At 36.3% G+C, this 19,295-nt stretch overlaps 23 non-coding genes across 23 annotated transcripts; all 23 read right to left on the bottom strand.

Annotated features, from left to right (window-relative positions):
* Positions 1–589: 589 nt before the first annotated feature.
* On the bottom strand, positions 590–679 carry TRNAR-UCU (transfer RNA arginine (anticodon UCU)). Its single transcript is given in 2 exon segments — positions 590–625; positions 643–679. It is a non-coding gene; the product is annotated as a tRNA-Arg (tRNA).
* Positions 680–1,356: 677 nt separating this feature from the next.
* On the bottom strand, positions 1,357–1,446 carry TRNAR-UCU (transfer RNA arginine (anticodon UCU)). The gene is given in 2 exon segments: positions 1,357–1,392; positions 1,410–1,446. It is a non-coding gene; the product is annotated as a tRNA-Arg (tRNA).
* Positions 1,447–2,123: 677 nt separating this feature from the next.
* On the bottom strand, positions 2,124–2,213 carry TRNAR-UCU (transfer RNA arginine (anticodon UCU)). The gene is given in 2 exon segments: positions 2,124–2,159; positions 2,177–2,213. It is a non-coding gene; the product is annotated as a tRNA-Arg (tRNA).
* Positions 2,214–2,890: 677 nt separating this feature from the next.
* On the bottom strand, positions 2,891–2,980 carry TRNAR-UCU (transfer RNA arginine (anticodon UCU)). The gene is given in 2 exon segments: positions 2,891–2,926; positions 2,944–2,980. It is a non-coding gene; the product is annotated as a tRNA-Arg (tRNA).
* A 675-nt stretch (positions 2,981–3,655) lies between these two features.
* Positions 3,656–3,747, bottom strand: TRNAR-UCU (transfer RNA arginine (anticodon UCU)). The gene is given in 2 exon segments: positions 3,656–3,693; positions 3,711–3,747. It is a non-coding gene; the product is annotated as a tRNA-Arg (tRNA).
* A 677-nt stretch (positions 3,748–4,424) lies between these two features.
* Positions 4,425–4,514, bottom strand: TRNAR-UCU (transfer RNA arginine (anticodon UCU)). Its single transcript is given in 2 exon segments — positions 4,425–4,460; positions 4,478–4,514. It is a non-coding gene; the product is annotated as a tRNA-Arg (tRNA).
* Positions 4,515–5,191: 677 nt separating this feature from the next.
* Positions 5,192–5,281, bottom strand: TRNAR-UCU (transfer RNA arginine (anticodon UCU)). The gene is given in 2 exon segments: positions 5,192–5,227; positions 5,245–5,281. It is a non-coding gene; the product is annotated as a tRNA-Arg (tRNA).
* A 677-nt stretch (positions 5,282–5,958) lies between these two features.
* Positions 5,959–6,048, bottom strand: TRNAR-UCU (transfer RNA arginine (anticodon UCU)). Its single transcript is given in 2 exon segments — positions 5,959–5,994; positions 6,012–6,048. It is a non-coding gene; the product is annotated as a tRNA-Arg (tRNA).
* Positions 6,049–6,725: 677 nt separating this feature from the next.
* On the bottom strand, positions 6,726–6,815 carry TRNAR-UCU (transfer RNA arginine (anticodon UCU)). Its single transcript is given in 2 exon segments — positions 6,726–6,761; positions 6,779–6,815. It is a non-coding gene; the product is annotated as a tRNA-Arg (tRNA).
* Positions 6,816–7,492: 677 nt separating this feature from the next.
* TRNAR-UCU (transfer RNA arginine (anticodon UCU)) lies at positions 7,493–7,582 on the bottom strand. Its single transcript is given in 2 exon segments — positions 7,493–7,528; positions 7,546–7,582. It is a non-coding gene; the product is annotated as a tRNA-Arg (tRNA).
* A 675-nt stretch (positions 7,583–8,257) lies between these two features.
* TRNAR-UCU (transfer RNA arginine (anticodon UCU)) lies at positions 8,258–8,349 on the bottom strand. The gene is given in 2 exon segments: positions 8,258–8,295; positions 8,313–8,349. It is a non-coding gene; the product is annotated as a tRNA-Arg (tRNA).
* A 675-nt stretch (positions 8,350–9,024) lies between these two features.
* Positions 9,025–9,114, bottom strand: TRNAR-UCU (transfer RNA arginine (anticodon UCU)). The gene is given in 2 exon segments: positions 9,025–9,060; positions 9,078–9,114. It is a non-coding gene; the product is annotated as a tRNA-Arg (tRNA).
* A 677-nt stretch (positions 9,115–9,791) lies between these two features.
* TRNAR-UCU (transfer RNA arginine (anticodon UCU)) lies at positions 9,792–9,881 on the bottom strand. The gene is given in 2 exon segments: positions 9,792–9,827; positions 9,845–9,881. It is a non-coding gene; the product is annotated as a tRNA-Arg (tRNA).
* Positions 9,882–10,558: 677 nt separating this feature from the next.
* TRNAR-UCU (transfer RNA arginine (anticodon UCU)) lies at positions 10,559–10,648 on the bottom strand. The gene is given in 2 exon segments: positions 10,559–10,594; positions 10,612–10,648. It is a non-coding gene; the product is annotated as a tRNA-Arg (tRNA).
* A 676-nt stretch (positions 10,649–11,324) lies between these two features.
* Positions 11,325–11,414, bottom strand: TRNAR-UCU (transfer RNA arginine (anticodon UCU)). Its single transcript is given in 2 exon segments — positions 11,325–11,360; positions 11,378–11,414. It is a non-coding gene; the product is annotated as a tRNA-Arg (tRNA).
* A 677-nt stretch (positions 11,415–12,091) lies between these two features.
* On the bottom strand, positions 12,092–12,181 carry TRNAR-UCU (transfer RNA arginine (anticodon UCU)). The gene is given in 2 exon segments: positions 12,092–12,127; positions 12,145–12,181. It is a non-coding gene; the product is annotated as a tRNA-Arg (tRNA).
* Positions 12,182–12,857: 676 nt separating this feature from the next.
* Positions 12,858–12,947, bottom strand: TRNAR-UCU (transfer RNA arginine (anticodon UCU)). The gene is given in 2 exon segments: positions 12,858–12,893; positions 12,911–12,947. It is a non-coding gene; the product is annotated as a tRNA-Arg (tRNA).
* A 1,441-nt stretch (positions 12,948–14,388) lies between these two features.
* On the bottom strand, positions 14,389–14,478 carry TRNAR-UCU (transfer RNA arginine (anticodon UCU)). The gene is given in 2 exon segments: positions 14,389–14,424; positions 14,442–14,478. It is a non-coding gene; the product is annotated as a tRNA-Arg (tRNA).
* Positions 14,479–15,154: 676 nt separating this feature from the next.
* Positions 15,155–15,244, bottom strand: TRNAR-UCU (transfer RNA arginine (anticodon UCU)). Its single transcript is given in 2 exon segments — positions 15,155–15,190; positions 15,208–15,244. It is a non-coding gene; the product is annotated as a tRNA-Arg (tRNA).
* A 1,356-nt stretch (positions 15,245–16,600) lies between these two features.
* On the bottom strand, positions 16,601–16,690 carry TRNAR-UCU (transfer RNA arginine (anticodon UCU)). The gene is given in 2 exon segments: positions 16,601–16,636; positions 16,654–16,690. It is a non-coding gene; the product is annotated as a tRNA-Arg (tRNA).
* Positions 16,691–17,366: 676 nt separating this feature from the next.
* TRNAR-UCU (transfer RNA arginine (anticodon UCU)) lies at positions 17,367–17,456 on the bottom strand. Its single transcript is given in 2 exon segments — positions 17,367–17,402; positions 17,420–17,456. It is a non-coding gene; the product is annotated as a tRNA-Arg (tRNA).
* Positions 17,457–18,133: 677 nt separating this feature from the next.
* Positions 18,134–18,223, bottom strand: TRNAR-UCU (transfer RNA arginine (anticodon UCU)). The gene is given in 2 exon segments: positions 18,134–18,169; positions 18,187–18,223. It is a non-coding gene; the product is annotated as a tRNA-Arg (tRNA).
* A 675-nt stretch (positions 18,224–18,898) lies between these two features.
* On the bottom strand, positions 18,899–18,988 carry TRNAR-UCU (transfer RNA arginine (anticodon UCU)). The gene is given in 2 exon segments: positions 18,899–18,934; positions 18,952–18,988. It is a non-coding gene; the product is annotated as a tRNA-Arg (tRNA).
* Positions 18,989–19,295: the final 307 nt, after the last annotated feature.

Raw genomic sequence — 19,295 nt, 5'->3', positions numbered from 1 at the left:
GATACATGAAAGAATGATTGTTTTCTGAAACATAAAATGTCTGTAGCAAGAATCACAGTTCAGGGCGAAACCTTGAACTGCACCTTTGTTCGCTTGGGGAGAAATTCAGAGAATAGGGTATTACAGTATTTTCTTGCCAAGTGAATTGGTTTGGACAACAATTCCATACCTTAATAAAAAAGAACTGGATAAAAAGTGCAGACATACAATTGGTTAACAATACAAAAACACAAAGAGAATATACCATAAATAGTTTTGAAAGAATATTTTACTTTATATGTCGCTAGAAACAAATGTCTGAGTGTAGGGTGTTGTGTTTTTGGTCTATCTCATTTACAGCTATTATAAAGACAATGTTTCTGAAGGAAGGATACATTAGGAAAGTGCAAAGTTTCTGGCAGTGATGTTGTATTCCTTATGAGCAATATGTTCCTGTTGCAATGGAAGGCAGACTGCTTTTGATTCAGTTGCATGCTATATTAGATACATAGGTTCAACTTCGGTCAAATACTAAGATTAAAGCATCGGCCAAAAATAAACATTCCTCACATGCATAATGTTCCTTGTTTGAATAAGAAAGTAAAAAATGCGACTCTGGTGGGATTCGAACCCACAACCTTTGAATGACTTTGCCAATTCACTTAGAAGTCCAACGCGCTATCCATTGCGCCACAGAGCCAGATGCACAGCAACTTGCGTACATTAAGGGATGATCGAAGTTTTGTCAATCCGGTGTTTACTTCACATCATATTATCAAGCCTTCTGGGATACATGAAAGAATGATTGTTTTCTGAAACATAAAATGTCTGTAGCAAGAATCACAGTTCAGGGCGAAACCTTGAACTGCACCTTTGTTCGCTTGGGGAGAAATTCAGAGAATAGGGTATTACAGTATTTTCTTGCCAAGTGAATTGGTTTGGACAACAATTCCATACCTTAATAAAAAAGAACTGGATAAAAAGTGCAGACATACAATTGGTTAACAATACAAAAACACAAAGAGAATATACCATAAATAGTTTTGAAAGAATATTTTACTTTATATGTCGCTAGAAACAAATGTCTGAGTGTAGGGTGTTGTGTTTTTGGTCTATCTCATTTACAGCTATTATAAAGACAATGTTTCTGAAGGAAGGATACATTAGGAAAGTGCAAAGTTTCTGGCAGTGATGTTGTATTCCTTATGAGCAATATGTTCCTGTTGCAATGGAAGGCAGACTGCTTTTGATTCAGTTGCATGCTGTATTAGATACATAGGTTCAACTTGGGTCAAATACTAAGATTAAAGCATCGGCCAAAAATAAACATTCCTCACATGCATAATGTTCCTTGTTTGAATAAGAAAGTAAAAAATGCAACTCTGGTGGGATTCGAACCCACAACCTTTGAATGACTTTGCCAATTCACTTAGAAGTCCAACGCGCTATCCATTGCGCCACAGAGCCAGATGACAATCAACTTGCGTACATCAGGGGATGATCGAGGTTTTGTCAATCCAGTGTTTACTTCACATCATATTATCAAGCCTTCTGGGATACATGAAAGAATGATTGTTTTCTGAAACATAAAATGTCTGTAGCAAGAATCACAGTTCAGGGCGAAACCTTGAACTGCACCTTTGTTCGCTTGGGGAGAAATTCAGAGAATAGGGTATTACAGTATTTTCTTGCCAAGTGAATTGGTTTGGACAACAATTCCATACCTTAATAAAAAAGAACTGGATAAAAAGTGCAGACATACAATTGGTTAACAATACAAAAACACAAAGAGAATATACCATAAATAGTTTTGAAAGAATATTTTACTTTATATGTCGCTAGAAACAAATGTCTGAGTGTAGGGTGTTGTGTTTTTGGTCTATCTCATTTACAGCTATTATAAAGACAATGTTTCTGAAGGAAGGATACATTAGGAAAGTGCAAAGTTTCTGGCAGTGATGTTGTATTCCTTATGAGCAATATGTTCCTGTTGCAATGGAAGGCAGACTGCTTTTGATTCAGTTGCATGCTATATTAGATACATAGGTTCAACTTCGGTCAAATACTAAGATTAAAGCATCGGCCAAAAATAAACATTCCTCACATGCATAATGTTCCTTGTTTGAATAAGAAAGTAAAAAATGCGACTCTGGTGGGATTCGAACCCACAACCTTTGAATGACTTTGCCAATTCACTTAGAAGTCCAACGCGCTATCCATTGCGCCACAGAGCCAGATGCACAGCAACTTGCGTACATTAAGGGATGATCGAAGTTTTGTCAATCCGGTGTTTACTTCACATCATATTATCAAGCCTTCTGGGATACATGAAAGAATGATTGTTTTCTGAAACATAAAATGTCTGTAGCAAGAATCACAGTTCAGGGCGAAACCTTGAACTGCACCTTTGTTCGCTTGGGGAGAAATTCAGAGAATAGGGTATTACAGTATTTTCTTGCCAAGTGAATTGGTTTGGACAACAATTCCATACCTTAATAAAAAAGAACTGGATAAAAAGTGCAGACATACAATTGGTTAACAATACAAAAACACAAAGAGAATATACCATAAATAGTTTTGAAAGAATATTTTACTTTATATGTCGCTAGAAACAAATGTCTGAGTGTAGGGTGTTGTGTTTTTGGTCTATCTCATTTACAGCTATTATAAAGACAATGTTTCTGAAGGAAGGATACATTAGGAAAGTGCAAAGTTTCTGGCAGTGATGTTGTATTCCTTATGAGCAATATGTTCCTGTTGCAATGGAAGGCAGACTGCTTTTGATTCAGTTGCATGCTGTATTAGATACATAGGTTCAACTTGGGTCAAATACTAAGATTAAAGCATCGGCCAAAAATAAACATTCCTCACATGCATAATGTTCCTTGTTTGAATAAGAAAGTAAAAAATGTGACTCTGGTGGGATTCGAACCCACAACCTTTGAATGACTTTGCCAATTCACTTAGAAGTCCAACGCGCTATCCATTGCGCTACAGAGCCAGATGACAATCATCTTGCGTACATCAGGGGATGATCGAGGTTTTGTCAATCCAGTGTTTACTTCACATCATATTATCAAGCCTTCTGGGATACATGAAAGAATGATTGTTTTCTGAAACATAAAATGTCTGTAGCAAGAATCACAGTTCAGGGCGAAACCTTGAACTGCACCTTTGTTCGCTTGGGGAGAAATTCAGAGAATAGGGTATTACAGTATTTTCTTGCCAAGTGAATAGGTTTGGACAACAATTCCATACCTTAATAAAAAAGAACTGGATAAAAAGTGCAGACATACAATTGGTTAACAATACAAAAACACAAAGAGAATATACCATAAATAGCTTTGAAAGAAGATTTTACTTTATATGTCGCTAGAAACAAATGTCTGAGTGTAGGGTGTCATGTTTTTGGTCTATCTCATTTACAGCTATTATAAAGACAATGTTTCTGAAGGAAAGATACATTAGGAAAGTGCAAAGTTTCTGGCAGTGATGTTGTATTGCTTATGAGCAATATGTTCCTGTTGCAATGGAAGGCAGACTGCTTTTGATTCAGTTGCATGGTGTATTAGATACATAGGTTCAACTTGGGTCAAATACTAAGATTAAAGCATCGGCCAAAAATAAACATTCCTCACATGCATAATGTTCCTTGTTTGAATAAGAAAGTAAAAAATGGAACTCTGGTGGGATTCGAACCCACAACCTTTGAATGACTTTGCCAATTCACTTAGAAGTCCAACGCGCTATCCATTGCGCCACAGAGCCAGATGCACAGCAACTTGCGTACATTAAGGGATGATCGAAGTTTTGTCAATCCGGTGTTTACTTCACATCATATTATCAAGCCTTCTGGGATACATGAAAGAATGATTGTTTTCTGAAACATAAAATGTCTGTAGCAAGAATCACAGTTCAGGGCGAAACCTTGAACTGCACCTTTGTTCGCTTGGGGAGAAATTCAGAGAATAGGGTATTACAGTATTTTCTTGCCAAGTGAATTGGTTTGGACAACAATTCCATACCTTAATAAAAAAGAACTGGATAAAAAGTGCAGACATACAATTGGTTAACAATACAAAAACACAAAGAGAATATACCATAAATAGTTTTGAAAGAATATTTTACTTTATATGTCGCTAGAAACAAATGTCTGAGTGTAGGGTGTTGTGTTTTTGGTCTATCTCATTTACAGCTATTATAAAGACAATGTTTCTGAAGGAAGGATACATTAGGAAAGTGCAAAGTTTCTGGCAGTGATGTTGTATTCCTTATGAGCAATATGTTCCTGTTGCAATGGAAGGCAGACTGCTTTTGATTCAGTTGCATGCTGTATTAGATACATAGGTTCAACTTGGGTCAAATACTAAGATTAAAGCATCGGCCAAAAATAAACATTCCTCACATGCATAATGTTCCTTGTTTGAATAAGAAAGTAAAAAATGCAACTCTGGTGGGATTCGAACCCACAACCTTTGAATGACTTTGCCAATTCACTTAGAAGTCCAACGCGCTATCCATTGCGCCACAGAGCCAGATGACAATCAACTTGCGTACATCAGGGGATGATCGAGGTTTTGTCAATCCAGTGTTTACTTCACATCATATTATCAAGCCTTCTGGGATACATGAAAGAATGATTGTTTTCTGAAACATAAAATGTCTGTAGCAAGAATCACAGTTCAGGGCGAAACCTTGAACTGCACCTTTGTTCGCTTGGGGAGAAATTCAGAGAATAGGGTATTACAGTATTTTCTTGCCAAGTGAATTGGTTTGGACAACAATTCCATACCTTAATAAAAAAGAACTGGATAAAAAGTGCAGACATACAATTGGTTAACAATACAAAAACACAAAGAGAATATACCATAAATAGTTTTGAAAGAATATTTTACTTTATATGTCGCTAGAAACAAATGTCTGAGTGTAGGGTGTTGTGTTTTTGGTCTATCTCATTTACAGCTATTATAAAGACAATGTTTCTGAAGGAAGGATACATTAGGAAAGTGCAAAGTTTCTGGCAGTGATGTTGTATTCCTTATGAGCAATATGTTCCTGTTGCAATGGAAGGCAGACTGCTTTTGATTCAGTTGCATGCTATATTAGATACATAGGTTCAACTTCGGTCAAATACTAAGATTAAAGCATCGGCCAAAAATAAACATTCCTCACATGCATAATGTTCCTTGTTTGAATAAGAAAGTAAAAAATGCGACTCTGGTGGGATTCGAACCCACAACCTTTGAATGACTTTGCCAATTCACTTAGAAGTCCAACGCGCTATCCATTGCGCCACAGAGCCAGATGCACAGCAACTTGCGTACATTAAGGGATGATCGAAGTTTTGTCAATCCGGTGTTTACTTCACATCATATTATCAAGCCTTCTGGGATACATGAAAGAATGATTGTTTTCTGAAACATAAAATGTCTGTAGCAAGAATCACAGTTCAGGGCGAAACCTTGAACTGCACCTTTGTTCGCTTGGGGAGAAATTCAGAGAATAGGGTATTACAGTATTTTCTTGCCAAGTGAATTGGTTTGGACAACAATTCCATACCTTAATAAAAAAGAACTGGATAAAAAGTGCAGACATACAATTGGTTAACAATACAAAAACACAAAGAGAATATACCATAAATAGTTTTGAAAGAATATTTTACTTTATATGTCGCTAGAAACAAATGTCTGAGTGTAGGGTGTTGTGTTTTTGGTCTATCTCATTTACAGCTATTATAAAGACAATGTTTCTGAAGGAAGGATACATTAGGAAAGTGCAAAGTTTCTGGCAGTGATGTTGTATTCCTTATGAGCAATATGTTCCTGTTGCAATGGAAGGCAGACTGCTTTTGATTCAGTTGCATGCTGTATTAGATACATAGGTTCAACTTGGGTCAAATACTAAGATTAAAGCATCGGCCAAAAATAAACATTCCTCACATGCATAATGTTCCTTGTTTGAATAAGAAAGTAAAAAATGTGACTCTGGTGGGATTCGAACCCACAACCTTTGAATGACTTTGCCAATTCACTTAGAAGTCCAATGCGCTATCCATTGCGCCACAGAGCCAGATGAAAATCAACTTGCGTACATTAAGGGATGATCGAAGTTTTGTCAATCCGGTGTTTACTTCACATCACATTATCAAGCCTTCTGGGACACATCAAAGAATGATTGTTTTCTGAAACATAAAATGTCTGTAGCAAGAATCACACTTCTGTGTGAAACCTTGAACTGCACCTTTGTTCGCTTGGGGAGAAATTCAGAGAATAGGGTATTACAGTATTTTCTTGCCAAGTGAATAGGTTTGGACAACAATTCCATACCTTAATAAAAAAGAACTGGATAAAAAGTGCAGACATACAATTGGTTAACAATACAAAAACACAAAGAGAATATACCATAAATAGCTTTGAAAGAATATTTTACTTTATATGTCGCTAGAAACAAATGTCTGAGTGTAGGGTGTTGTGTTTTTGGTCTATCTCATTTACAGCTATTATAAAGACAATGTTTCTGAAGGAAGGATACATTAGGAAAGTGCAAAGTTTCTGGCAGTGATGTTGTATTCCTTATGAGCAATATGTTCCTGTTGCAATGGAAGGCAGACTGCTTTTGATTCAGTTGCATGCTGTATTAGATACATAGGTTCAACTTGGGTCAAATACTAAGATTAAAGCATCGGCCAAAAATAAACATTCCTCACATGCATAATGTTCCTTGTTTGAATAAGAAAGTAAAAAATGTGACTCTGGTGGGATTCGAACCCACAACCTTTGAATGACTTTGCCAATTCACTTAGAAGTCCAATGCGCTATCCATTGCGCCACAGAGCCAGATGAAAATCAACTTGCGTACATTAAGGGATGATCGAAGTTTTGTCAATCCGGTGTTTACTTCACATCACATTATCAAGCCTTCTGGGACACATCAAAGAATGATTGTTTTCTGAAACATAAAATGTCTGTAGCAAGAATCACACTTCTGTGTGAAACCTTGAACTGCACCTTTGTTCGCTTGGGGAGAAATTCAGAGAATAGGGTATTACAGTATTTTCTTGCCAAGTGAATAGGTTTGGACAACAATTCCATACCTTAATAAAAAAGAACTGGATAAAAAGTGCAGACATACAATTGGTTAACAATACAAAAACACAAAGAGAATATACCATAAATAGCTTTGAAAGAATATTTTACTTTATATGTCGCTAGAAACAAATGTCTGAGTGTAGGGTGTTGTGTTTTTGGTCTATCTCATTTACAGCTATTATAAAGACAATGTTTCTGAAGGAAGGATACATTAGGAAAGTGCAAAGTTTCTGGCAGTGATGTTGTATTCCTTATGAGCAATATGTTCCTGTTGCAATGGAAGGCAGACTGCTTTTGATTCAGTTGCATGCTGTATTAGATACATAGGTTCAACTTGGGTCAAATACTAAGATTAAAGCATCGGCCAAAAATAAACATTCCTCACATGCATAATGTTCCTTGTTTGAATAAGAAAGTAAAAAATGTGACTCTGGTGGGATTCGAACCCACAACCTTTGAATGACTTTGCCAATTCACTTAGAAGTCCAATGCGCTATCCATTGCGCCACAGAGCCAGATGAAAATCAACTTGCGTACATTAAGGGATGATCGAAGTTTTGTCAATCCGGTGTTTACTTCACATCACATTATCAAGCCTTCTGGGACACATCAAAGAATGATTGTTTTCTGAAACATAAAATGTCTGTAGCAAGAATCACACTTCTGTGTGAAACCTTGAACTGCACCTTTGTTCGCTTGGGGAGAAATTCAGAGAATAGGGTATTACAGTATTTTCTTGCCAAGTGAATAGGTTTGGACAACAATTCCATACCTTAATAAAAAAGAACTGGATAAAAAGTGCAGACATACAATTGGTTAACAATACAAAAACACAAAGAGAATATACCATAAATAGCTTTGAAAGAAGATTTTACTTTATATGTCGCTAGAAACAAATGTCTGAGTGTAGGGTGTCATGTTTTTGGTCTATCTCATTTACAGCTATTATAAAGACAATGTTTCTGAAGGAAAGATACATTAGGAAAGTGCAAAGTTTCTGGCAGTGATGTTGTATTGCTTATGAGCAATATGTTCCTGTTGCAATGGAAGGCAGACTGCTTTTGATTCAGTTGCATGGTGTATTAGATACATAGGTTCAACTTGGGTCAAATACTAAGATTAAAGCATCGGCCAAAAATAAACATTCCTCACATGCATAATGTTCCTTGTTTGAATAAGAAAGTAAAAAATGGAACCCTGGTGGGATTCGAACCCACAACCTTTGAATGACTTTGCCAATTCACTTAGAAGTCCAACGCGCTATCCATTGCGCCACAGAGCCAGATGCACAGCAACTTGCGTACATTAAGGGATGATCGAAGTTTTGTCAATCCGGTGTTTACTTCACATCATATTATCAAGCCTTCTGGGATACAAGAAAGAATAATTGTTTTCGGAAACATAAAATGTCTGTAGAAGAATCACACTTCTGGGTGAAACCTTGAACTACACCTTTGTTCCTTTAGGGATAAATTCGGAGAATAGGGTATTACAGTATTTTCTTGCCAAGTGAATTGGTTTGGACAACAATTCCATACCTTAATAAAAAAGAACTGGATAAAAAGTGCAGACATACAATTGGTTAACAATACAAAAACACAAAGAGAATATACCATAAATAGCTTTGAAAGAAGATTTTACTTTATATGTCGCTAGAAACACATGTCTGAGCATAGGGTGTCGTGTTTTGGTCTATCTCATTTACAGCTATTATAAAGACAATGTTTCTGAAGGAAGGATACATTAGAAAAGTGCCAAGTTTCTGGTAGTGATGTTGTATTGCTTATGAGCAATATGTTCCTGTTGCAATGGAAGGCAGACTGCTTTTGATTCAGTTGCATGCTGTATTAGATACATAGGTTCAACTTGGGTCAAATACTAAGATTAAAGCATCGGCCAAAAATAAACATTCCTCACATGCATAATGTTCCTTGTTTGAATAAGAAAGTAAAAAATACGACTCTGGTGGGATTCGAACCCACAACCTTTGAATGACTTTGCCAATTCACTTAGAAGTCCAACGCGCTATCCATTGCGCCACAGAGCCAGATGACAATCAACTTGCGTACATCAGGGGATGATCGAGGTTTTGTCAATCCAGTGTTTACTTCACATCATATTATCAAGCCTTCTGGGATACATGAAAGAATGATTGTTTTCTGAAACATAAAATGTCTGTAGCAAGAATCACAGTTCAGGGCGAAACCTTGAACTACACCTTTGTTCCTTTAGGGATAAATTCGGAGAAAAGGGTATTACTGTATTTTCTTGCAAACTGAATACGTTTGGACAACAATTCCATACCTTAATAAAAAAGAACTGGATAAAAAGTGCAGCCATACAATTGGTTAACAATACAAAAACACAAAGAGAATATACCATAAATAGTTTTGAAAGAATATTTTACTTTATATGTCGCTAGAAACAAATGTCTGAGTGTAGGGTGTCGTGTTTTTGGTCTATCTCATTTACAGCTATTATAAAGACAATGTTTCTGAAGGAAGGATACATTAGGAAAGTGCAAAGTTTCTGGCAGTGATGTTGTATTGCTTATGAGCAATATGTTCCTGTTGCAATGGAAGGCAGACTGCTTTTGATTCAGTTGCATGCTGTATTAGATACATAGGTTCAACTTGGGTCAAATACTAAGATTAAAGCATCGGCCAAAAATAAACATTCCTCACATGCATAATGTTCCTTGTTTGAATAAGAAAGTAAAAAATGCAACTCTGGTGGGATTCGAACCCACAACCTTTGAATGACTTTGCCAATTCACTTAGAAGTCCAACGCGCTATCCATTGCGCCACAGAGCCAGATGACAATCAACTTGCGTACATCAGGGGATGATCGAGGTTTTGTCAATCCAGTGTTTACTTCACATCATATTATCAAGCCTTCTGGGATACATGAAAGAATGATTGTTTTCTGAAACATAAAATGTCTGTAGCAAGAATCACAGTTCAGGGCGAAACCTTGAACTGCACCTTTGTTCGCTTGGGGAGAAATTCAGAGAATAGGGTATTACAGTATTTTCTTGCCAAGTGAATTGGTTTGGACAACAATTCCATACCTTAATAAAAAAGAACTGGATAAAAAGTGCAGACATACAATTGGTTAACAATACAAAAACACAAAGAGAATATACCATAAATAGTTTTGAAAGAATATTTTACTTTATATGTCGCTAGAAACAAATGTCTGAGTGTAGGGTGTTGTGTTTTTGGTCTATCTCATTTACAGCTATTATAAAGACAATGTTTCTGAAGGAAGGATACATTAGGAAAGTGCAAAGTTTCTGGCAGTGATGTTGTATTCCTTATGAGCAATATGTTCCTGTTGCAATGGAAGGCAGACTGCTTTTGATTCAGTTGCATGCTATATTAGATACATAGGTTCAACTTCGGTCAAATACTAAGATTAAAGCATCGGCCAAAAATAAACATTCCTCACATGCATAATGTTCCTTGTTTGAATAAGAAAGTAAAAAATGCGACTCTGGTGGGATTCGAACCCACAACCTTTGAATGACTTTGCCAATTCACTTAGAAGTCCAACGCGCTATCCATTGCGCCACAGAGCCAGATGCACAGCAACTTGCGTACATTAAGGGATGATCGAAGTTTTGTCAATCCGGTGTTTACTTCACATCAAATTATCAAGCCTTCTGGGATACAAGAAAGAATAATTGTTTTCGGAAACATAAAATGTCTGTAGAAGAATCACACTTCTGGGTGAAACCTTGAACTACACCTTTGTTCCTTTAGGGATAAATTCGGAGAATAGGGTATTACAGTATTTTCTTGCCAAGTGAATAGGTTTGGACAACAATTCCATACCTTAATAAAAAAGAACTGGATAAAAAGTGCAGACATACAATTGGTTAACAATACAAAAACACAAAGAGAATATACCATAAATAGCTTTGAAAGAAGATTTTACTTTATATGTCGCTAGAAACAAATGTCTGAGTGTAGGGTGTCGTGTTTTTGGTCTATCTCATTTACAGCTATTATAAAGACAATGTTTCTGAAGGAAGGATACATTAGGAAAGTGCAAAGTTTCTGGCAGTGATGTTGTATTCCTTATGAGCAATATGTTCCTGTTGCAATGGAAGGCAGACTGCTTTTGATTCAGTTGCATGCTGTATTAGATACATAGGTTCAACTTGGGTCAAATACTAAGATTAAAGCATCGGCCAAAAATAAACATTCCTCACATGCATAATGTTCCTTGTTTGAATAAGAAAGTAAAAAATGTGACTCTGGTGGGATTCGAACCCACAACCTTTGAATGACTTTGCCAATTTACTTAGAAGTCCAATGCGCTATCCATTGCGCCACAGAGCCAGATGAAAATCAACTTGCGTACATTAAGGGATGATCGAAGTTTTGTCAATCCGGTGTTTACTTCACATCACATTATCAAGCCTTCTGGGACACATCAAAGAATGATTGTTTTCTGAAACATAAAATGTCTGTAGCAAGAATCACACTTCTGTGTGAAACCTTGAACTGCACCTTTGTTCGCTTGGGGAGAAATTCAGAGAATAGGGTATTACAGTATTTTCTTGCCAAGTGAATAGGTTTGGACAACAATTCCATACCTTAATAAAAAAGAACTGGATAAAAAGTGCAGACATACAATTGGTTAACAATACAAAAACACAAAGAGAATATACCATAAATAGCTTTGAAAGAAGATTTTACTTTATATGTCGCTAGAAACAAATGTCTGAGTGTAGGGTGTCGTGTTTTTGGTCTATCTCATTTACAGCTATTATAAAGACAATGTTTCTGAAGGAAAGATACATTAGGAAAGTGCAAAGTTTCTGGCAGTGATGTTGTATTGCTTATGAGCAATATGTTCCTGTTGCAATGGAAGGCAGACTGCTTTTGATTCAGTTGCATGGTGTATTAGATACATAGGTTCAACTTGGGTCAAATACTAAGATTAAAGCATCGGCCAAAAATAAACATTCCTCACATGCATAATGTTCCTTGTTTGAATAAGAAAGTAAAAAATGCGACTCTGGTGGGATTCGAACCCACAACCTTTGAATGACTTTGCCAATTCACTTAGAAGTCCAACGCGCTATCCATTGCGCCACAGAGCCAGATGCACAGCAACTTGCGTACATTAAGGGATGATCGAAGTTTTGTCAATCCGGTGTTTACTTCACATCATATTATCAAGCCTTCTGGGATACAAGAAAGAATAATTGTTTTCGGAAACATAAAATGTCTGTAGAAGAATCACACTTCTGGGTGAAACCTTGAACTACACCTTTGTTCCTTTAGGGATAAATTCGGAGAATAGGGTATTACAGTATTTTCTTGCCAAGTGAATTGGTTTGGACAACAATTCCATACCTTAATAAAAAAGAACTGGATAAAAAGTGCAGACATACAATTGGTTAACAATACAAAAACACAAAGAGAATATACCATAAATAGCTTTGAAAGAATATTTTACTTTATATGTCGCTAGAAACAAATGTCTGAGTGTAGGGTGTCGTGTTTTTGGTCTATCTCATTTACAGCTATTATAAAGACAATGTTTCTGAAGGAAGGATACATTAGAAAAGTGCCAAGTTTCTGGTAGTGATGTTGTATTGCTTATGAGCAATATGTTCCTGTTGCAATGGAAGGCAGACTGCTTTTGATTCAGTTGCATGCTGTATTAGATACATAGGTTCAACTTGGGTCAAATACTAAGATTAAAGCATCGGCCAAAAATAAACATTCCTCACATGCATAATGTTCCTTGTTTGAATAAGAAAGTAAAAAATACGACTCTGGTGGGATTCGAACCCACAACCTTTGAATGACTTTGCCAATTCACTTAGAAGTCCAACGCGCTATCCATTGCGCCACAGAGCCAGATGAAAATCAACTTGCGTACATTAAGGGATGATCGAAGTTTTGTCAATCCAGTGTTTACTTCACATCATATTATCAAGCCTTCTGGGATACAAGAAAGAATAATTGTTTTCTGAAACATAAAATGTCTGTAGAAGAATCACACTTCTGGGTGAAACCTTGAACTACACCTTTGTTCCTTTAGGGATAAATTCGGAGAATAGGGTATTACTGTATTTTCTTGCAAACTGAATACGTTTGGACAACAATTCCATACCTTAATAAAAAAGAACTGGATAAAAAGTGCAGCCATACAATTGGTTAACAATACAAAAACACAAAGAGAATATACCATAAATAGCTTTGAAAGAAGATTTTACTTGATATGTCGCTAGAAACAAATGTCTGAGTGTAGGGTGTCGTGTTTTTGGTCTATCTCATTTACAGCTATTATAAAGACAATGTTTCTGAAGGAAAGATACATTAGGAAAGTGCAAAGTTTCTGGCAGTGATGTTGTATTGCTTATGAGCAATATGTTCCTGTTGCAATGGAAGGCAGACTGCTTTTGATTCAGTTGCATGGTGTATTAGATACATAGGTTCAACTTGGGTCAAATACTAAGATTAAAGCATCGGCCAAAAATAAACATTCCTCACATGCATAATGTTCCTTGTTTGAATAAGAAAGTAAAAAATGCGACTCTGGTGGGATTCGAACCCACAACCTTTGAATGACTTTGCCAATTCACTTAGAAGTCCAACCCGCTATCCATTGCGCCACAGAGCCAGATGCACAGCAACTTGCGTACATTAAGGGATGATCGAAGTTTTGTCAATCCGGTGTTTACTTTACATCATATTATCAAGCCTTCTGGGATACAAGAAAGAATAATTGTTTTCGGAAACATAAAATGTCTGTAGAAGAATCACACTTCTGGGTGAAACCTTGAACTACACCTTTGTTCCTTTAGGGATAAATTCGGAGAATAGGGTATTACAGTATTTTCTTGCCAAGTGAATTGGTTTGGACAACAATTCCATACCTTAATAAAAAAGAACTGGATAAAAAGTGCAGACATACAATTGGTTAACAATACAAAAACACAAAGAGAATATACCATAAATAGCTTTGAAAGAAGATTTTACTTTATATGTCGCTAGAAACACATGTCTGAGCATAGGGTGTCGTGTTTTGGTCTATCTCATTTACAGCTATTATAAAGACAATGTTTCTGAAGGAAGGATACATTAGAAAAGTGCCAAGTTTCTGGTAGTGATGTTGTATTGCTTATGAGCAATATGTTCCTGTTGCAATGGAAGGCAGACTGCTTTTGATTCAGTTGCATGCTGTATTAGATACATAGGTTCAACTTGGGTCAAATACTAAGATTAAAGCATCGGCCAAAAATAAACATTCCTCACATGCATAATGTTCCTTGTTTGAATAAGAAAGTAAAAAATACGACTCTGGTGGGATTCGAACCCACAACCTTTGAATGACTTTGCCAATTCATTTAGAAGTCCAACGCGCTATCCATTGCGCCACAGAGCCAGATGAAAATCAATTTGCGTACATTAAGGGATGATCGAAGTTTTGTCAATCCAGTGTTTACTTCACATCATATTATCAAGCCTTCTGGGATACAAGAAAGAATAATTGTTTTCTGAAACATAAAATGTCTGTAGAAGAATCACACTTCTGGGTGAAACCTTGAACTACACCTTTGTTCCTTTAGGGATAAATTCGGAGAATAGGGTATTACTGTATTTTCTTGCAAACTGAATACGTTTGGACAACAATTCCATACCTTAATAAAAAAGAACTGGATAAAAAGTGCAGCCATACAATTGGTTAACAATACAAAAACACAAAGAGAATATACCATAAATAGCTTTGAAAGAAGATTTTACTTGATATGTCGCTAGAAACAAATGTCTGAGTGTAGGGTGTCGTGTTTTTGGTCTATCTCATTTACAGCTATTATAAAGACAATGTTTCTGAAGGAAGGATACATTAGGAAAGTGCAAAGTTTCTGGCAGTGAAGTTGTATTGCTTATGAGCAATATGTTCCTGTTGCAATGGAAGGCAGACTGCTTTTGATTCAGTTGCATGCTGTATTAGATACATAGGTTCAACTTGGGTCAAATACTAAGATTAAAGCATCGGCCAAAAATAAACATTCCTCACATGCATAATGTTCCTTGTTTGAATAAGAAAGTAAAAAATGCGACTCTGGTGGGATTCGAACCCACAACCTTTGAATGACTTTGCCAATTCACTTAGAAGTCCAACGCGCTATTCATTGCGCCACAGAGCCAGATGACAATCAACTTGCGTACATCAGGGGATGATCGAGGTTTTGTCGATCCAGTGTTTACTTCACATCATATTATCAGGCCTTCTGGGATACAAGAAAGAATAATTGTTTTCTGAAACATAAAATGTCTGTAGAAGAATCACACTTCTGGGTGAAACCTTGAACTACACCTTTGTTCCTTTAGGGATAAATTCGGAGAATAGGGTATTACTGTATTTTCTTGCAAACTGAATACGTTTGGACAACAATTCCATACCTTAATAAAAAAGAACTGGATAAAAAGTGCAGCCATACAATTGGTTAACAATACAAAAACACAAAGAGAATATACCATAAATAGTTTTGAAAGAATATTTTACTTTATATGTCGCTAGAAACAAATGTCTGAGTGTAGGGTGTCGTGTTTTTGGTCTATCTCATTTACAGCTATTATAAAGACAATGTTTCTGAAGGAAGGATACATTAGGAAAGTGCAAAGTTTCTGGCAGTGATGTTGTATTGCTTATGAGCAATATGTTCCTGTTGCAATGGAAGGCAGACTGCTTTTGATTCAGTTGCATGCTGTATTAGATACATAGGTTCAACTTGGGTCAAATACTAAGATTAAAGCATCGGCCAAAAATAAACATTCCTCACATGCATAATGAAGTCCAACGCGCTATCCATTGCGCCACAGAGCCAGATGAAAATCAACTTGCGTACATTAAGGGATGATCGAAGTTTTGTCAATCCAGTGTTTACTTCACATCATATTATCAAGCCTTCTGGGATACAAGAAAGAATAATTGTTTTCTGAAACATAAAATGTCTGTAGAAGAATCACACTTCTGGGTGAAACCTTGAACTACACCTTTGTTCCTTTAGGGATAAATTCGGAGAATAGGGTATTACTGTATTTTCTTGCAAACTGAATACGTTTGGACAACAATTCCATACCTTAATAAAAAAGAACTGGATAAAAAGTGCAGCCATACAATTGGTTAACAATACAAAAACACAAAGAGAATATACCATAAATAGCTTTGAAAGAAGATTTTACTTTATATGTCGCTAGAAACAAATGTCTGAGTGTAGGGTGTCGTGTTTTTGGTCTATCTCATTTACAGCTATTATAAAGACAATGTTTCTGAAGGAAGGATACATTAGGAAAGTGCAAAGTTTCTGGCAGTGAAGTTGTATTGCTTATGAGCAATATGTTCCTGTTGCAATGGAAGGCAGACTGCTTTTGATTCAGTTGCATGCTGTATTAGATACATAGGTTCAACTTGGGTCAAATACTAAGATTAAAGCATCGGCCAAAAATAAACATTCCTCACATGCATAATGTTCCTTGTTTGAATAAGAAAGTAAAAAATGCGACTCTGGTGGGATTCGAACCCACAACCTTTGAATGACTTTGCCAATTCACTTAGAAGTCCAACGCGCTATTCATTGCGCCACAGAGCCAGATGACAATCAACTTGCGTACATCAGGGGATGATCGAGGTTTTGTCGATCCAGTGTTTACTTCACATCATATTATCAAGCCTTCTGGGATACAAGAAAGAATAATTGTTTTCTGAAACATAAAATGTCTGTAGAAGAATCACACTTCTGGGTGAAACCTTGAACTACACCTTTGTTCCTTTAGGGATAAATTCGGAGAATAGGGTATTACTGTATTTTCTTGCAAACTGAATACGTTTGGACAACAATTCCATACCTTAATAAAAAAGAACTGGATAAAAAGTGCAGCCATACAATTGGTTAACAATACAAAAACACAAAGAGAATATACCATAAATAGTTTTGAAAGAATATTTTACTTTATATGTCGCTAGAAACAAATGTCTGAGTGTAGGGTGTCGTGTTTTTGGTCTATCTCATTTACAGCTATTATAAAGACAATGTTTCTGAAGGAAGGATACATTAGGAAAGTGCAAAGTTTCTGGCAGTGATGTTGTATTCCTTATGAGCAATATGTTCCTGTTGCAATGGAAGGCAGACTGCTTTTGATTCAGTTGCATGCTGTATTAGATACATAGGTTCAACTTGGGTCAAATACTAAGATTAAAGCATCGGCCAAAAATAAACATTCCTCACATGCATAATGTTCCTTGTTTGAATAAGAAAGTAAAAAATGTGACTCTGGTGGGATTCGAACCCACAACCTTTGAATGACTTTGCCAATTCACTTAGAAGTCCAATGCGCTATCCATTGCGCCACAGAGCCAGATGAAAACCAACTTGCGTACATTAAGGGATGATCGAAGTTTTGTCAATCCGGTGTTTACTTCACATCACATTATCAAGCCTTCTGGGACACATCAAAGAATGATTGTTTTCTGAAACATAAAATGTCTGTAGCAAGAATCACACTTCTGTGTGAAACCTTGAACTGCACCTTTGTTCGCTTGGGGAGAAATTCAGAGAATAGGGTATTACAGTATTTTCTTGCCAAGTGAATAGGTTTGGACAACAATTCCATACCTTAATAAAAAAGAACTGGATAAAAAGTGCAGACATACAATTGGTTAACAATACAAAAACACAAAGAGAATATACCATAAATAGCTTTGAAAGAAGATTTTACTTTATATGTCGCTAGAAACAAATGTCTGAGTGTAGGGTGTCGTGTTTTTGGTCTATCTCATTTACAGCTATTATAAAGACAATGTTTCTGAAGGAAAGATACATTAGGAAAGTGCAAAGTTTCTGGCAGTGATGTTGTATTGCTTATGAGCAATATGTTCCTGTTGCAATGGAAGGCAGACTGCTTTTGATTCAGTTGCATGCTGTATTAGATACATAGGTTCAACTTGGGTCAAATACTAAGATTAAAGCATCGGCCAAAAATAAACATTCCTCACATGCATAATGTTCCTTGTTTGAATAAGAAAGTAAAAAATGCGACTCTGGTGGGATTCGAACCCACAACCTTTGAATGACTTTGCCAATTCACTTAGAAGTCCAACGCGCTATCCATTGCGCCACAGAGCCAGATGCACAGCAACTTGCGTACATTAAGGGATGATCGAAGTTTTGTCAATCCGGTGTTTACTTCACATCATATTATCAAGCCTTCTGGGATACAAGAAAGAATAATTGTTTTCGGAAACATAAAATGTCTGTAGAAGAATCACACTTCTGGGTGAAACCTTGAACTACACCTTTGTTCCTTTAGGGATAAATTCGGAGAATAGGGTATTACAGTATTTTCTTGCCAAGTGAATTGGTTTGGACAACAATTCCATACCTTAATAAAAAAGAACTGGATAAAAAGTGCAGACATACAATTGGTTAACAATACAAAAACACAAAGAGAATATACCATAAATAGCTTTGAAAGAAGATTTTACTTTATATGTCGCTAGAAACACATGTCTGAGCATAGGGTGTCGTGTTTTGGTCTATCTCATTTACAGCTATTATAAAGACAATGTTTCTGAAGGAAGGATACATTAGAAAAGTGCCAAGTTTCTGGTAGTGATGTTGTATTGCTTATGAGCAATATGTTCCTGTTGCAATGGAAGGCAGACTGCTTTTGATTCAGTTGCATGCTGTATTAGATACATAGGTTCAACTTGGGTCAAATACTAAGATTAAAGCATTGGCCAAAAATAAACATTCCTCACATGCATAATGTTCCTTGTTTGAATAAGAAAGTAAAAAATACGACTCTGGTGGGATTCGAACCCACAACCTTTGAATGATTTTGCCAATTCACTTAGAAGTCCAACGCGCTATCCATTGCGCCACAGAGCCAGATGAAAATCAACTTGCGTACATTAAGGGATGATCGAAGTTTTGTCAATCCAGTGTTTACTTCACATCATATTATCAAGCCTTCTGGGATACAAGAAAGAATAATTGTTTTCTGAAACATAAAATGTCTGTAGAAGAATCACACTTCTGGGTGAAACCTTGAACTACACCTTTGTTCCTTTAGGGATAAATTCGGAGAATAGGGTATTACTGTATTTTCTTGCAAACTGAATACGTTTGGACAACAATTCCATACCTTAATAAAAAAGAACTGGATAAAAAGTGCAGCCATACAATTGGTTAACAA

Source organism: Ambystoma mexicanum (assembly GCF_040938575.1).
Source record: "Ambystoma mexicanum isolate Mex_15411 chromosome 12 unlocalized genomic scaffold, UKY_AmexF1_1 Mex_chr12_unloc.1, whole genome shotgun sequence".
NCBI classification, from domain to species: Eukaryota; Metazoa; Chordata; class Amphibia; order Caudata; family Ambystomatidae; genus Ambystoma; species Ambystoma mexicanum.
This window is presented reverse-complemented; position numbering and strand designations above follow the sequence as displayed.